Below are 18,894 nucleotides of genomic sequence, written 5' to 3' on the forward strand. Positions count from 1 at the left end.
TGTGTCTGCTGTTGTTCTCCACTCAGCAGGGCATCTGAGTTGGAGAAATGTCAGTGTGTATGTCAGTTTGGTCGTCCTAAGATGGCCACCATTCTTTGTATGGCCAAACTGCCAAGACTAGGCTCCTGACAAAAAAAAAAACACTGTTATTATCATTTTATTTTTTCTTTGCCTCTGCTGGCAGGGGGGTGACACTCTCCTGCCATAACAGAGGAGCTGCAGCTGCATTTAGGTTAAAAGAATATTTCTATATCTTCCTTGTTAAAACACCTGCGTTTGCTAGATTTAGAAAGTATGTATATGTTCTTTTGAATCCTATGTTTAATTAAATTTTTGTAATACTGGTTTTAAGGTGTACTTTTATTTTGAAGTTCGGCACCATTGGACCCATCATGACCTTTATCCTACTTCGCTCAGCCAAAAACAAAACCTTGACCTGAATCCTGTAGTGTTCATCTGATGTTAATATATCACCATTGGAAACTCTGCCTGGAGTCTTTTAACTAAACCTGCCCAGAAGCCCATATACATTTATATTCATTCCAAAATGCACAGGTATTTTGTTCAAGAAAAAATGCATAGACCCTGACTCCAACTCTTACTGGCACAAGGACATTTCATTAATGTAGGAGAGGCAAGAAATTTAGTCCCAAGAAATAGTGGCATATCTCAAGGGTGGCTTTGCTTTTCTAATATCAATAATCTCAAGGTCTTGCCATATCACACAGAATTATAAAAGGATTAATATACTCAAGTACAAGCTGAGGACTGGTTTCGGGCCATTCCTGACTCCCTAGAACAGAACAATAAGTAGAAAATAAATGTTGATCCTGGCACCAGTGCTCTTTAACAGGCACATCCTGCTTATCAGAGCAAGTGATGAAAATGGTCTAATTTAGTCCCACTGACAGTGAAGGCCTATTATTGGTGGTGTGAGTATTTGCTGTTGGAGACCCAGGTCTGAAGAACCTTAACTACTAAGGGGCATATTTATGAACCCAGTGTGCAGCCCGTGCACTACATGTTTTGTGACGCTCCGGCGGCAGAGACTACAAATTCATATCTATGAGGCCACACAAAGCCACTTTGTGTGGATTTGAATGGCCTCACGCATATGGAGTAAGGCAAGGCAATGCATGTTGTTGTGTTGCCTTACTCTGCGCTAGGGAGGCATTGCAGTGGGTTTTCCCATGCAATGTCCATGGATTTTGACACTCCCCAGATTTATGAGAGTATGTAAACCAGGGGATGCGCCAAAACCTTATGCCTCTCCAGGGCAGGTATAACGAGGTCATATATTATTATTTCTCCTCATTTTTAACTCTTTCTATGTGTGCTGCATTCTGCAGCAGCACACATAGAAAGATGAAAACACCTCTATGGATTGTTTCTGTGCATCAATACGGTGCATTCCTGCCCTTTCACTTTTGCATAGCTGGGGCAGCACAGACAGGTGGCTTCCTGTGCTGCCCTACTCCAAATCCCCATAAATGGGGGCCTAAGGGCCTCAGTTACTACAAACTGGAGCAACACTCATGATGCACCAGTTTGCTTACGCTTCCCTGAGCCCCCTAACGACACCACGGTAGCGCTGTATTTACAATACAGTGCACCATGATGCTTGTTAGCACAGCTGCATCAGTGGCACTTTGCTGGACTAGCATAAAAAATGTTGACGCTAGTCGAGTAAAGTGCAGAGAGGATGATAGAACAAAGCACAGCATCACTTTAATGCCTGCCTTGAGCAGGCATTAAAAAATGATGCTAGAATGATTCAATGAAATCTTGTAGATTTCACTGTGCCATTCCTAAGGGCTTCCTTGCGGGGAAATGCCTCCCTTGCACACTTTATACCTGGTGCAGGTATAATGTGGCACAAGGGCTTACAGACTGGTGGAATGTTACCATTGCACAAGTTGGTATATATAGCACAGGGTCGGGGACTGCTCTGCGCCACTGTAGCATAAAAAAAATTATGCTACGGTGCCACAAGGGGCTTGTAGATGACCCCTAGGTCTGGGAAGAATGGTGCTATAGATACCTGCAGAAAACACCCCTGCTCTTGATCAGGCTTTAAAAGTGCCATAAAAAATGGCACAAGGAAATCTCATGGATTTCCTTATACCATTTTTTCGGCTCCCCTAATCGGGGAACGGCCCCTTTGCATACATGTAGACTGGCGCAGGCATGATGTTAGCGCAAAGGGTTACAGAGTGGCACAAAGCATGCATTGCACCACCCTGTAAATACGGCGTGGGGATTTCGGCCTCGTTGGGCCACATTAACTAATAAAATAATGACGTTAATGTAGCGCAAGGTGGTGCTACGGTATAATAAGTAAGCCCCTGACTGTGCACAAGAGGAGTGAGAGGGATATTACAACACTCATTTCAGAAAATATGTGATCTTCATCACCTCGGAAGCCCAACTGGAATCCATGGAAACATGCTCAGTTTCAGAATGCAGATAGTCCCGAAGTTCTGCAAAAGAAATACTGATATAAGAAGAGCATTCATCACTTTTAATGACCTTACATCCACTATCAACCATTAAGAACCTTCCACGACCAGGAGCTTTTTACATTCGTTCAAACCTTTGTGGCCAATTGAGCTTGACGATGTGTTTGATCCCTGTACTTACCATGTTTTACATAGATTCAAGCTTGTCCTTACCATTGCTTCCCACTAGTGTATCTTACACACTCATGCCTCTTGCACCGCATGGTGATGTTGCTGTTTAGTGCTCTGAGCATCGTCACAGTGTTAGCGTTCTGAATTTCCAGAGCAGTTGGCAGTTTGTAACTTTGGTTCCGGTGCACGGAGATGTGTGCTGATGGGCTCTCACTGTCATTGCAATTAAATCACCACCTGCCGGCCTTCTGCGTTACCTGTGCGCCACCAGTGCTTATTACATAGGTCATCCAGCCTCATGGAGCCCTAATTGGATGAAACCTCAGCACCCTCTCCTCTGTTCTCTGTGCGCTATTAAAATCTCTAGAGTTTAGATAAAAAGCACCTCACCCATCAGTGGTTAGTAGAGCTCTGATGAGGTGATTGGAATCATTAGCAGGTCTGTAAGCTGCCCTTGGCTGTCCGGATCTCTATAGGCTACACAGTCATGGCCAGTTTTAATCGCTTCTACTGTATGGGGAAGGTGAATGCTGTCTTTGAAGTAGAGCTCTGGTCTGCAGGTGAGGTGGCCTTGAGGGCTCAGATCAGTGGGTGATGGTGTCATCAGAAACTCAGACCGTCAGATAATGGTGTCAGTTGTATGATTAGGTCAGCAGGTGATGGTGCAATAGGAGATCATAGCAGTGACTGATGGTAAAAGAGCAAGCTCTGATAGGGAGGTGATGCACCAGTTTTGGGCTCAGACCAGCTAATGATGTTATCAGTCAGGGTCAGACATCCAATGAGACGTTATGGACAGCAGGTGCTCCTCTGTACGGCAACTCTTGATGAGAGCGAGAACCAGGGATGGAGAGGGGGTTATGCACAGAAGAAACAAGTATTTGCAATGCAATGAGTCTCGCATATGCTCGATTTAGAGCTATTAGCATTGTAAACTCATAACTGGACTTTTCTTTCCACATAAAGTGAAAATGAAAAGTAAAACAGTTCACATAAGTGAGCCAATGGCTCCCATGAGCGTGAAGGAGACACACAAAAGGAAAATCGCTCGCAGTTAAACATATTGGCAAAGTGCAATTATCCATGTAACTGGCAAAACTGCAATTATACATGTAACAGCGTCGATGTCATGCAAAGCGCTTAACTACTGCCCAGCGAGATTGTGCTGCGTAGGAAATAAAAAATAGTCCAGAAGCCATGCGGAAAACACAGAGCCTTATATGTTTTCAGTAGTTTACCAGTACGCTTGAGGAGGGCTAAACACCTGAAAAGTTATGACGTATGGATGCCTTTCAATAATGAAAAAAGCTAAATTTAAAAGGCAAGCCCACGAACCAACCAAACTGATAGGCGCGATTAAAAGCCCAAAAAGAGATTACAACAGGGGCCAGAGAGCCAGCACGCTCGACCCCAAAAAAGGTAGAAAGTGAGGGGAGCGCTGAGAAAGATATAGGACTGTGAAGAAGGAAGAGAACAAGACAAAGGTTGATGTAAGAACTGGGAGAAGAAGGACAGATAAAAACCGTGGAGGAAGCAGAGAAAAAAAAAGTTTGAGGACAAAGATATACAGAAGTTATAGTTAGAGAAATGAGGGGAGTAACTGTTAAAACAGATGAGAGAAAGAAGAAAGGACAAATGAGGGAAAGGGCAAGAAGAAAAAAGACAGCATGTGATGAAGAATGTGCTGTAAACTGCATTATTTTTCAATTTCTAAAAACAAATCAATGTCTCCTTTATATGACTGGATCTCTCACTCACTGGGGAAAATATGGGGCTGTAATGACAAAAGTTGTCAGAGCTACTTTTGATTCCAGACTTGGCTCTAAATTTACCATCTGGCAATTCATAAGGAAGTATACGTTGAACAGTTGATCTTAGTAAATCAGAATTAGAACTCTGAACTCCTTTTCTTGGAAGTATCACTACTTGAAACACAGACATTTTATATGAAAAAGTGAAATTTCTAAAGGAAGAGCCACTAGGGCATTTGTAAAAATGGGAAGTAGTGCTGTAGGAGTACTCTTGCAACTTCTTTTACATGCTTTTGTGAATCATCCCCAGGATGTCCAACTCTCTATTAGTAAAAGTACAAACAGGAAACAGTACTTTCTTTTTGCACTAATTGTATATGAATATTTTCAAAAAATCCAATTTTACTACCATTTTAGAGGTTTTGAGGCCAGTTCTCAAAGGCATGTACGTGTACATAAAAATGTACCACATAATTACTACATTATGTGTGGAAGAGAAGGGGAAGGAGAAGGAGAGGAGGAGAAGAAAGAGGGCCTTGCTTGTGCCCTCCACAGAATGATTGCAACACGAAAGTGCACATGGATGCCACAGAAGTAGGACCAGAAAGAACTGACCGCGGACCATAAAATCAGACTGTAAAATTGGAGTCACAAGTCACGATAATTGGAAGCAGCAATTGGAGGGGCTACCTCCCTTCTCCCCCCTTTCAGGGTGGGGGAGTAGGTGGAGGTGCAGAAAGCAGAGGACACCTGATGACTACTGAGACCTGCGAGAACTGCAAGTTCATCAACTGCCTGGTGAGGCTGCGGATGAGCTGAAATAAAGTACAAGCATATCCCGGGTGCTGCAGTCAGGTGAATTTTGGGGGTAAATGGCTGTGACCACGTCAGCCTACCTTATGGAGCCGACACCCTAGCTTAGGGAGCTGAGGCATGGCGCGTTGTGCGGTGGTGTGGCCCATATCTCCTGGATTTCCCTTGGTGTTAAGCGACCCGCACAAGGGCTGAGGATTTAGCCAGGCAATCGTTTGACTACAGTAGTGCCAAGATTCAAAGATGCTTCACTTCATTCAAGGAGCTAAATGCAGTGGTTTGCTTCAATTACTCAGTAGGATTAAACTATGCTGACATTTTTAAATTGTGGCAGTTCTGTGGTGGAGGCGGCGGTCCGGGTGAAAAAGTCAGGTCTTTACCTATATCTCACACATGCTGAATAGGCAATATGTACTGGAAAGAAAAACCTCTTAAAGTTATCCAATAACATCTTCCAATCCACTTTTTTGAGCAAAGAAGTGTATTTTATTCTTGGATACTTACAACATGGCCCGAGAAAGCCCTCTAGAGTTTATGGTGCAGAAAAAGTGAAAAAAGCAAGGGCCCAGCTAAATCCTTCCAGCACAGTGAGTCCAATAAGGGGTAGCCTCAACCAGTCAATTGCAATAGATGGCCGCTCAGGGACAGGGAGGGTACTGGATGCAGAAGGAACCGTGACCTCAAGGGCATCACCACTGGCGAATTCCATCAAGGAATTTGTGGGAAAGCACTTTAAGTGCAATCCGTCCAAAATAGGAAAATAAAAATGTATCTATCGTACCATCATCTCCCCTGGTTTCCTTCCTTCCCCTTCCAGACAACAACATGGTAAAGCTTCATGAATCAAAACATTTGTTCGAACAAGGGGTAGTTCACCTGGAACCCAGGTTATCATTGTCATCTTGCCTGCTAATGCGGGATCTGGGGAAATAGGCTCCGAAGGAGACACAACGGGTCACCAAATTGTAGTCGTGAATCACCGGACTTTGATGGAGTAGTTACTAAAGGAACACCACCTAAAGTACTTAGGGGCAGATTTAAAGAAACTGGCACTGCACCCAGTGCAGCACCACTTTCCTTGCAGCCCTTATCCCCCCTCTACCACCATCATGCGTGCGCTGCATCTAGGAAATGGTGCACCATGGCACAGGGTAGGAGGCAATAGCATCAACATTTTTGACGCTATTCATGTACTGTTCAGGGTTAGTGCCAAAATGTTGTCTCTAACCCTGAACAGTACATAAGGGCCCATTGTAAACAATGGTGCGCCACCTTTTAAAGTCTGCTCTGCATTAAAAGTGCCAAAAAAATGCAAATCTTTTAGATTTCTTTGCGCCATTTTTTCAGCCCCAAGCATAATGTAGTGCTAAGGGTTACAAATTGGCCCAATGCATGCATTGGGCCACTTTGTAAATTTGGCGTGGGGAAAAGGCCACGTTAGCACTGCCTTAGCATCAAAAAATGAAGCTAAGGTGGCGCTAAAGTGGTGCTGGGGGGGCGTGGTCAAGATGGCGGAGCGCAAGGACATTCCTTATTGCGCTCCGCCGTCTCGGCCCGAAGAAGCGACCTGTGGCCAGCCTGGAGAGGCCTGGAGGCTTTCCCCGTGTTGCACGGCTTTCCCCGGGTGTCCCGGGCGCGGCGGTGCTGGTCGGAGCCGGGTTCTGCCGCGTCAGTGGGAGGAGCGGGATTCGGCCCGACGGCCTGGGCGCGGCTGCAGCGCGGCGTGGGGTGCTGCCTGAGCGGCGAGACGGGCCTTCCCCCTAGGAGCCCACCTGGGGCCCCCTGAAGACCGGAACGTGCTGTGGGGACTGGCGCTGGATGCTGGTGGCGCCTGAGTGGCGGAAAGGGGTTTCTGGAGCCCTTCTAGACTGGCGGTGACCGTCGGAGACTTCATTATTGGGCGCCCTGGAGTGAGATTGGTGAGGCGTGGGAGCTGGTGGACGGCGGGGATCTGGTTCCTGGACTTTTGGGTTGTAAACCCCAACACCTAAAATTTTGCCCGGGCTGGCCTACGGGTCTGCGCCTGGGCGAAAGGAGAGGGCCATGGTGCCTGGTGGCGGCTGGAAGCAGTGCCCTGGCGTCGTCTCGAAGGGAGTGGTACACACAGACCGGCTTTGGTAAAGTGATTTTGGTGGTCCCACGGAGTTGAGCTGGTGAGTTGAGATCAGTCCGGCACTCCTTGGCGACATCGAAGCCCAAACGCGAGCGCTCAGTGCGAGACATGTTGGCAGGGGTGCGCTCTATGCCGGGGCCTATGATGGAGGACTTACCTCAGACGAGGGCCTTGGAAAGTCGAATTGAGACGGAGCCAGAGGAGAACTCTTCAGTGACGAGGGATTTTCGGACCTCCCTGTTTGAGTCGCTTCGAGGGGACATACAGGAGCTGCGAAGGGACATCTCACGGGAGTTAAAGGAGATACGAGCAGAAGTCGCCTCCCTGGGTGAACGGGTATCGCAGCTAGAAGATAGTGAGATCCCTTGTGGCGAAGAGGTTGCAGGCCTGCAACAGGAGGTAGTCCGCTTCCGAGAACAACAGGACCTCCTCCAGATGGCGGTTGAGGACTTGGAAAATCGCTCGAGGAGACAAAATATCCATATCCGGGGGACCCCAGTGGGCGCCAAAAAGGGGGACATTGGGGGCTACGCGATGGATTTGTTTCGCTCCCTGCTTGGCACAGAAGAGACACAGGAGGTAGTCTTGGGCCGGGTGCATCGTGCTGGGCGCGTGGGGGCCCCTGGAGGCCGCCCCCCAGACATTTTGGCTTGTCTCCACAATTTTGTCCTCAAAGAAAAGATTCTACAGCGGGCCAGTAAGCTCCCGTCGGTCCTCTTTCGAGGGCATGAACTCCATCTCTTCCAGGATCTATCAGTGCGGACTTTGCAGAGACGGAGATAGTTCAGGCCGCTATCGTAGTTATTCCGAAACCGGGGAAGGATCCCGAGGAATGCGCTTCGTATAGGCCGATCTCCCTTCTGAATATTGATGCCAAACTGTTTACCGGTATTTTGGCACACCGGCTCAATGGCTCAAGGGAGCCTTTTAACAGTAAGGTGGGTTGGGAGCACACTGCCTCACATCCCAGTCGAGTTTGCCCCTTTGCATCCTGGTAAATGCAGTTCAAATTTAACGCTTACTTGAAAGTGTCCGTAGTTTTTCACTAAAGTTAGTGCAGTCATTGCTGTTCATCTCTATACACGTGTTTCAGGGTAGTTGCCCCTCATCAGTAGAGAGTAGAAAGCATCAAAAAATATCGGGGGTTGCTGGAAATGCTGCCAAAATCGTCTCAGGTCTAGTACCACTCACAGGCTCACAGGTGCGTCTCCAGAGCTCGTCACCTCAATGGCTCAAGGGAGCCTTTTAACAGGAAGGCAGGTTGGGAGCACACTGCCTCACATCCCAGTCGAGTTCGCCCCTTTGCATCCTGGTAAATGCAGTTCAAATTTAACGCTTACTTGAAAGTGTCCGTAGTTTTTGACTAAAGTTAGTGCAGTCATTGCTGTTCATCTCTATACACGTGTTTCAGGGTAGTTGCCCCTCATCAGTAGAGAGTAGAAAGTATCAAAAAATATCTGGGGTTGCTGGAAATGCTGCCAAAATCGTCTCAGGTCTAGTACCACTCACAGGCTCACAGGTGCGTCTCCAGAGCTCGTCAGCTCAATGGCTCAAGGGAGCCTTTTAACAGGAAGGCGGGTTGGGAGCACACAGCCTCCTACTGGTATTACACCCCTAACAGGATCCATGGTTGGAATCATGATAAATCTAGTAGCTTTTGGAGCGGGTGTGGGGGGGCACGCTTGTGCACCTGCTATGGCAGTGCCCCAAGTTGCACAGGTATTGGAAGGACATAATAGACACTGTGGACAGGGCTTTTGATACCCAGATCCCCAGATTCCCTCCGTATGTTTTGCTTGGTCTCCCCAATCCGCTTACTTTTCCCCTAAGATCCTTGAAGGGTCGGCAGATGGCCCTGGCCTTGAATGCGGCCGTACAACTTTTGCTATCAGTGTGGGGGACAGAGCAGATCCCATCAATAGTCTCTTGGCTGCACAAGCTATGGTTTATTCTCGCCATGGAAAAGCTATCCTTGGCTTCACAGCTGTGGGGCGGGGACTTTAGGGAACTTTGGCAAGCGTTTCTATGTATTTTATCTGGGGAGTTTTCAGAGTTGACATGCCCAACCTATCTGAGGGTTCTTAACTTGAATTGACTGCCTGGGAGGTCACCTTCGAAGAGAGGGTAAATCTGGATTTGCAACACATGATATTAGAGCATGAGATCATTTGATTAACGTATATCCAACCAGCAGTGGGGAAACATAGTTGTGTTCACTGTATTAACTTTTTTCTTGTTTTTTTCATTGTTTCGCATGTAATATGCTAACGTTGCGTCCGTTTGCAATATAGTGATGTAGTATATATGTATGTGCGATGTTCTTAAATTGTAAACTTAATGAACAGATTTGATCTATAAAGTGGTGCTAGGTCCTCTTAAATCTGGGCCTTAATGTTACGGCCTCTAGCCTTGGCAGTGATCCTGCATTAATCCGGCATTAAGCCCAACAAATATAGGGCAGCAGGGACTTTCTCCCACTTTAATATCTGATTTTTGATTTTGGATCACCCTCCTCTTCATTGATGCTAGATGGTATAGTGTTGATACAAAAAACCCTGCAGGGCATTTTTGAGGCCGTGGTTATGAATATTGACATGCTGAAATCGCATACGTTTTATTTGCAGGCCATTGCCTCAAAATTGAAACAGATAAAGGGTTGTATGCCAAGCTAGTAAATGCCCATTGTCGGGTGGATGCACCAGTAGATCAACGAGGGTGTGCAGATAATGGGTCTTCCAAGGGAAAGTCCGTTAGGAACTCAGAAGTGACCCCAACCTCAGAAGGGCTACCTTCGGTATATATATCTAAATATTCAATGTAAACAAAGAAAGGAGGTAGTCACTGTGGTGATTATTCCTTTGCCCTGATATGCTTAAGATAGAACAAACTAACACAAGTGTGGGCCAGGGGTTGATACCCAGGAGTAGAAAAATAAAATCCCAGTGTGTTAGACAACACTCTCAATCCATAGTGAGAAGTATGGAGGCAAGTAAAGGAGGGGATATAGGTAGCACACAAGCTAATGGCAGTCCACCCACCTTGCACCTGCTTAACCCAAGTAGGAACATCTGTAAGCAAAGGAAGAAAGGCCTCCCCTGGCACAACAAGCTGGGTCTGCTGGCAGGGCATGGAAGGAGCGAAAGAGGTAAAAAGGGCACCAGTGGGGTACAAATGTGGAATCGAATAGGGAAGGAAATCAAAAGGAGAAACCCAGAGGTGGTAGAAAAGAACTGAAGTTGTGTGCTCTTGAGGTTAGATTCATTGCAGAGGTGGAAAAAGGTCCTAGTAACATTTTAAAAGCATGTGTTCCTAGAGCCCAAGAACCTAGAGAAGATCACAGGAAGGAAGCAAACTCTTTATGGGTATATCTAGAACCAGCCCTACAAAATAGGTGGGGGAAAAGACAAAAGGAAGCAAAACCTTTAAATAGGTCTTGGCTTCTCAGTTTATTGTGCTCCTGCCCAAGTCTTCACTCAATTTCTACAATCGATTTGAAACAAGTTGGCTCCTTGCAAAATAGAGATGTCAAGGATGTAACAAAAATCTTGCTATATTCAGGATTGTTCAGAGACACTCTTCTCAAGGCGGATACTGAGTTAAAGTCCCAGGGAGTGAAAATATCCAGGAAGGTGGACGTAGATCAGCTTGCTTCCATAAGCCAGGGCTTCCTGCAATGCCATGGTGGTCATTAGACAAACCAAGTTAATATGGACTTGCGTGGGGAGTACTCCAGACACAGGCACATAATGGAAAGCAGAGAAGGTACACGTCAAGTTACTTTGTCCCAAGGGGAAAGATATAGGGCCACTTCCTTGGATCAAAACAGGTATGATTGCCTGGGCTGGGGTTGAGGACGTGGGTGAATGGGCTGACCTAAGAAATGTGGACTAGGGATGGGTATCACTGCATAGCATTACTTTGCTACATGCTGTAATTGGATCCTTGCTGTGGTATAAAACTGTTAAATGCAAGTAAGGGTAATGAATGTATCATCATCTTTAACATTTGTATACATGCAAGAAGTCCTCAGAATTATAACGCAAATATGGAATCATTCAAAGAAGACGTGATTCATATAGGTGTGCTGTACACTCAATTCTAAAGGGGGATTTCAATCATAAATTGTTTTCCGAGATGGTGGATAAAAGGTATGAGGATTTTTTTAACTGCTTTTAATATCAAATGTGCTTGCTCGTCAGCAAACAAAGCTTACAAAAAGGGCTGTAGCCCTGTTAGATTGTCTCACATCAAATGGGCTTGTAGGTACACATTCCAGCAAGGAAAACATTCCAGTACGGCAATCAAAACTTCCCAATAGACTATTGCCCAGATTTAGGAAAAGTGGTGCTTCAGTACATGAAGCGCCACTTTTTTTGGGCCCCAATTTGAACCCCTAACGCCACCATGTGTGCGCAGTATTAATGATAGTGCACACTAGGATCAATGCCAACCTAATTTCTGACGCTATTCTGGTACTTTGAAGGATTAGCGCCAGAAATGTTGAAGCTAATCCTGCAAAGTACATAGGCCCAGATTTATGAGGGCCTAGTGCGATTTCAATGCCATAATAGCGTCATTATTTTTACTCTAATGTGGCGTGGAAGGCCAAAACCGTTGCACCATATTTACGAAGTGGCACAATACTTGCATTGCGCGACTTTGTAACCTCTTGCACCACATTATGCCTGCGCCAGGCATAATGTATGCAACAAGGCGTTCTGGCGCTAGGGTGGCCAAAAAAATGGCACAAAGAAATCTAAGAGATTTCTTTGCATCATTTTTATTGGCATTTTTAATGCCTGCTAAGAGCAGGTGTTAAAGGGAGGCTTCCATTGAGTTCAATAGGCCTCTGGGTGCTTTGTAGGATTATCATCAACATTTTTGCTGCTCCTCCTGCAAAGCGTCGGACTAGTGTAAATAATTATGACGCTAGTACCCCTGAGTACCACCATGGTGCTCCATATTTTAAGTATGGAGCACACATGGCGACGTTAGGGGGGGCTAAAGGGTGCACCTAGTGCAGGGCCAATTTTCATATATCTGCCCCATTAAGTCCCATTAGAAAAAATGGTGTACCTCAATTCAACGCCTGCACAGAGCAGGCATTAAAAAGACAAGAAAAATGGCGCAGTGGAATCTCATAGATTCCACTGTGTCATTTTTCTGGGCCTCCCATTGGAGGCTGCCCCCCCCTTGCATACATTATGTCTGGCGTAGGCATAATGTTGCGCAAGCGTTTACAAAGTGCATTGCACCACTTTGTAAATTTGCCACAGCGTTTTTGCCAACCTAACGCCACAGTAGCATTAAAACAATGACGCTAATGTGGTGCTAGGTGGCTTTTGGCCCTTCCTGAATTTGTGCCTATGTGTTTGTACAAGCATGGGCCTTCAATTTAATTAGGAAATTTATGGTTCTAGAAATAGAGGGGAGTGATCATTACCCTCTAAGCAAAAACCCCTAACAAGGGTATTGTCCCAAGACAGACAAAGGTACTGCCTCTCTATAATGACTGTATATCTGAAATGCCTAAGAACAAGAATCTTTGAGAAGCACTTAAGTTTATTGAAGGCCCTCCAATACAAATATAGGGAATTCATATCAGGAGGAGTACCGTCTGACTTTCTGCCATGGTATCAGAATATAATAAAAGGAGGTTGTTGCATGCCTAAAAATTGAACTGGCAGGTTTTGCCTGAAGATATGATTAAGTCCATGAAGCAGTCCAAGAATAGTTGGTTTTACAAAGAAGGCACATTTTCTTTATAAATAAATAATAAATATAAATATTAAATAATAAAGCTTGAAAGATATACAAGGCTTACTAGAAATAAAAAGGACGTGTTACATCTTCATAGTCTAAGAAAATAATTTAAAAACCTTGTAGCCAGAAAAAAGTGGGAATTTAAAGCAAAATGTTGGGAAGTATTGATCAAGACAATAGAGTTGATAAAGCTGCAGTTCAAGTACAGTGCTGAGGTGGTCGGCATCGAAGGTGAAAAAAGTTAGTACCTGGAAGAAGGAAGGTGCTTAAAAACATTACTTTCTTTTCCATCATATATAATGGTGCAGTTGGAGTAAAAAGGGTTCCAGTCACATGGCCTCACTTAGCACATGCAGAGATAATAACATTTTGGATACAAATAGATTGTGATGAGATTTTCAAAAATGTCTCTACTATGTAAAAGGGACATATTACAAAGTGAGTCAGCGGTCTTAGATGGAGATCCCTCAATTGCTGTAGAAAATTAAAAATAAAGACACCAGATGGTGTTGACCAAATAGGGGTGAACAGGGCTGAGCTAGGAAGAGTAGGAGAACCTTGTACATGTAAAGAATAAAAAATTTGTTTCACACCTGATGAAATCATGAATGGGAGATGAGACCTATTTTCCTACCTGGAGAAACTTCCTAATGTACAGATGCCACAAAGTTTCCTGAGATTTAGACGTGGGGTGAAGCAAGTTCTGATGCCTGAGGTGCAATGAACTCTGGAGATGTGTAGGAAAGTCCTCCTTTTTGCCCTGGTCACCCCCACACTTTTTGGACAGGTACTGGTGGTTACTGACTCTTGGATGTGCCCTGGGTACTGCTTACCAGTCCCAGGGCCAGTGTTCTGTGTAAAATGGATATGTAAATTAGGATAATTATAATTGGCTAAGTTAGCCTACCTATAAGTACCTAGTATATGGTAGGGCATGTAGGTTTAGGGACCACAGCATAGGTTGTGCACCCATAGGTGCACTGCTGAGGTGCACAGTGTCATTTTAAAGGCAGGCCTGCCTTGCTGGCTGCTTTTAAAATAAAGATATATGCAAATTCGACCTTGGAATTAAAAGTAGTTCCAGAGTGAGTCCTAAACTACCTTACTTTTACATATAAGTCACCCCTAAGGTGTGCCCTATGTGCCCCTAGGGCTGGGTGCCATGTAACTATAAGCAGGGACCTTATAAAAATAGTTGTATAAGCCCTGGTGAGGTAAAAACAGCCAAGTTCGTTTTTGCCTCATGGTAGTAAATGGCCTTCATAGGCTAGAATGGGGAGACTTTATTTTAATTTGTAAAGTCCCCTTAAATGATGGATACCAAGAGTTTGGTATCAAATTAATTGTTATAATAAATCCCACAACTTCCAGTTGTTGGATTTAATATAACTTGTTCAGGTAAAGAGTTTTAAACCTTACCTGAAAAGTTGCCAATTTCAGCCCTGCATTGTTTTTGCTGCTGTGCTCTGATTCGCCAGCCTCTAGCAGCCTGGCCAGGCTGCCTTGATGAGGTGTGAAGTGGCCTGGCTTCACACAAAGAAATGTACCTGTGGGAGGGAATCTCCCCTCAGCAGATGGTGAGGCAGGAAGGGGGGGGGCTGCCAAACTGGTCTTCAAAGGCAGAGAAGGACATTTGGAGCAACCAGCAACACCCCCATATCCTGCAGTCCCAGACAACAAGGTGCCCACTTGATTAGATTAGGAGAGGGCAGGAGAGGGGTGTGTTTATGGTTTTTAGCCACACCAGTGGGTGGGCTCAGCCAGATGTAACCTCCAAAAATCAGATTCAGCCATGATGGATTTTTGGAGAATGTTGCCTCCTGGGAGTGATTTTGGCCACACTTCCCAGGAAGTGGTCATCACAGGGGGAAGGAACCTGCACCTGATTGGAGAACCAGGACCCCCATGCTTTTCACCCAGGAGCAGGGATAAAACTGGCAGACCTGCATCCACACCTCAGATCCCCATCAGATTCCAACAAGGAAGAACCAAAGGAGAAGAAGGACTGCCCTGCTGGACCCCTGGCCTGCACCTGGAACCTGCACTCAGAAGGACTGCACCAGCTGCACACTTGGGCTTCACAATAAGAAGGACTTTGCCTGGCTTCAACTGGTTCAAGGAGGGACTCCCTGTTTGCTACAGGTGAAAAATTGTTAACCAGAGTCCCCTGCACCAACTCCTGAAGAAATCAACCAGCTGGCCACTGCCCAGTGGCCAAAAAGGAGTTTGTGCCAGGTGCTTTCTGGGAGTTGTAGTCCACACCCCTAAGGACCATCTCAGAACTTCTGGACCCTTGGGGTGAGCTGGGGACCTCAAATGAACCTTAAAAGGACATCCGAGAGAAGCCCCAGAAGTTTGGAGAAGTTTGGAGAACTTTTGATAAAACGCTACTTAGAGGGACCGACCCGCCGTGGCAACTCTAGCCGGCTTGCCTCAACCGCGAGCCGGCCTGATTTGCTGGTTCGTCCCGGTAAGGAAAATCTTAGAAAAAGAGACTATGGGGGTCATTCCGACCCCGGCGGGCGCCACCCGCCTGCCGGAAACCGCCCAAAGACCGCACCGCGGTCAAATGACCGCGGGGGTCATTTCAACTTTCCCGCTGGGCCGGCGGGCGATCTCCAAAAGATCGCCCGCCGGCCCAGCGGGAAAGCCCCTGCAAAGAGGAAGCCGGCTCCGAATGGAGCCGGCCGATTTGCAGGGGTGCGACGGGTGCAGTGGCACCCGTCGCGATTTTCACTGTCTGCTAAGCAGACAGTGAAAATCTTTGTGGGGCCCCACGACACCCGTTCCCGCCAGCCTCTTCCTGGCGGTGTAAACCGCCAGAAACAGGCTGGCGGGAAGGGGGTCGGAATCCCCATGGCGGCGCTGAGGATTCCCTGGGCCAGGGGAAAACCGGCGGGAAACCGCCGGTTCTCCTTTTCTGACCACGGCTTTACCGCCGCGGTCAGAATGGCCCGGGAAGCACCGCCAGCCTGTTGGCGGTGCTTCCTCTGCCCTCCACCCTGGCGGTTTGAAACCGCCAGGGTCGGAATGAGGGCCTAAGTCTGAAGGTAAAAAGTTGACTGGGACCTCCCAGCCAGCGTATCCGCGGAGAGCTCCAGGGACGTCGGATCAAGATCCAGGTTTACCCCGGTCGAGGATTTTCACCTCGAAAAAACGACTAAGTCCGAAGGTAAAAATCTCCACCGAGGATTCCCGCGACGCGTATCCGGAGAAGGGCTCCAGGGGGTCGGATTGGACTGGCAGGTTCATCCCACTGAAGAAAATCTTCGAAAAAGAGACTAAGGGGGTCATTCCGACCCCGGTGGGCGGCGGGCAGCGCCCGCCGGGCGGAGACCGCCAGAAGACCGCACCGCGGTCAAATGACCGCGGCGGTCATTCTGACTTTCCCGCTGGGCGGGCGGGCGACTGCCAAAAGGCCACCCGCCCGCCCAGCGGGAAAGCCCCAGCAACGATGAAGCTGGCTCCGAATGGAGCCGGCGGAGTTGCTGGTGTGCGACGGGTGCAGTGGCACCCGTCGTGATTTTCAGTGTCTGCTAGGCAGACACTGAAAATCATTATGGGGCCCTGTTAGGGGGCCCCTGCACTGCCCATGCCTGTGTCATGGGCAGTGCAGGGGACCCCAGGGGCCCCACGACACCCGTTCCCGCCATCCTGTTCCTGGCGGTTTTTACCACCAGGACCAGGATGGCGGGAAGGGGGTCGGAATCCCCATGGCGGTGCTGCGAGCATGGAGGATTCTTTGGGGCAGGGGTAAACCGGCAGGAAACCGCCCCCTTTTCTGACCGCGGTTTTACCGCCGCGGTCAGAATTGCCCATGAAGCACCGCCAGCCTGTTGGCGGTGCTTCCGCGGCACTCTGCCCTGGCGGTTTTCAACCGCCAGGGTCAGAATGACCGCCTAAGTGTGAAGGTAAACTTTTACCATTGCGTTCGGCCTTAAACTCTGACTTTGTAACCAGATGACCCGATTGGCGCTTTTTGTTTCTAGGCGCTAAAAAAACAATAATTCTTTAAAAATTCATATCTCCGGTTCCCCTTATCCGATTTTATTCGTTTTTGTGTCATTTTGAAGATAAAAATATAATCTATTTTTATTTTTGGATTTTTAAACTGTTTCCTGTGTTTTATTTAATGACTGTTTTGTGATATTTGAATGCTTTATACTCAGTCTCCTAAGTTAAGCCTTGACGCTCGTTGCCAAGCTACCAAGGGTTGAGCTGGGTTTAATTTACTGAGACCTAACTGGACCTTAGTGGAGGTTAGTGGCCTATTGCTAAGTGTAGGTACCTACCTGCCCTTACCAATAACCCATTTTCCAACAAGATTAAAATAAGTTTTGTAAATGTGGCCTCAACATGAAGGGTGATTTAATACACACGCTTGTGGACTGCCTGTGGTTTTTAGTTCAATAGAAGTTCCTATTAAAACCTGTTTTTATGAAATATAATATCAAGGATAGGAGGCAAGCAATTAAATTACTTGTAGACTGAGATTACTGGATGTGACATGTGCTATGGGGTGCTTTTTATGGTCTGTGGATACAGTTTTATTGTTGATTTGATATATTTGTAAGTGTTCTAAGGTTATCTTTAATGTTTTGTGCAGTCTTGGGATAAGTAGATTTTTTTATGATTGACTGAATTGTGGTTTTAATGGTGCGGCATCACAAGTATTGCTCATTTTAACCATTGATCTTTAGTGTCATTTGTGTTTTCAAGAATTACTGCTTAAAAGACTAGGTCTAAATAAACGTGTTTTGACTGACTGATTACTACATTATGTACTCCAAAATAAAAATACGCCTCCTACAGCACAACTGTGCTTTAAAACTGTGAATGGTATTTCTCTTTAAACCATAATTAGCTATGGCTGTAAAGTTCTCATTGTGTGGATTTTCACATGCAAATCAGGAATGTTGTATCCCTCTTAAGCTGTTGCAAGGGAAAACAAGGCTGCACGTGTACAACCAGTTTCAAAGTCAGGAGGAAAACTTTTTTTAATTTGAGTTGAAAAAAACATGGCATATCTATTGTCTGTGCCAACTAGCAGTCATGATGAATTATTGCCAGTTTGTGGGTATGGGATGTGCCCTGTCTGTTGGGTCACACCCAAACCTTTTACCTTCTCTCCTCCTGTTTTGCTAAATTTATGTTTTTGGCCTTTAGGACTCTGTGCTCTTTATCACAGCTAATCAGTTCTAAAGTGCTTGTGCTCACTCCGTAAAACATGATAAAACTGGCCTACACCCACCTGGCCTATCTAATTTACTTATAAGCCCCTATTAAAGTGGCATACTATATGCCCAGGACCGACTAACTAAATGCCACTAGTGGGCCTGAAGCACTTATTGTGCCACCCACTTAAGTATCCTGTAAAACATGCCTCATGCCTGCCATTGCAGCCTATGTAAAGTTCTAAGCTACCAATTTGACTGGGCAAAATAACCCCCTTACCAGGCTGAAAACTCCCTTCTAATGCACACCTCTAATCTGAATACAAAAGTCCACTGACCTAAAAAGCATATAGGAATGGTGGGGAATTGTTAACACTACTGTGGCTGTTTCTCCTCTTCAACTAATCTATGCCAGGGTTTTTTACTTCTCTCCTTATAGACAAGAATCGGATGGCAGGACATCATGTATTCTGAATGATATGCATCATGTTAATGAAATCCACTCTGCATCTAAAACATGCTGGCAGTTAAATAAAATTCCTCACACCGACAACTAAGTGGGGAGCAAATTGCTTTTTGCTTACAGTGAATATACAGTACGACACATGAAGAGCAATATCTGCATATTAATTGCTTATCTTACAAAGAAT

The sequence above is a fragment of the Pleurodeles waltl genome, chromosome 3_1 (assembly GCF_031143425.1).
Source record: "Pleurodeles waltl isolate 20211129_DDA chromosome 3_1, aPleWal1.hap1.20221129, whole genome shotgun sequence".
NCBI lineage: Eukaryota > Metazoa > Chordata > Amphibia > Caudata > Salamandridae > Pleurodeles > Pleurodeles waltl.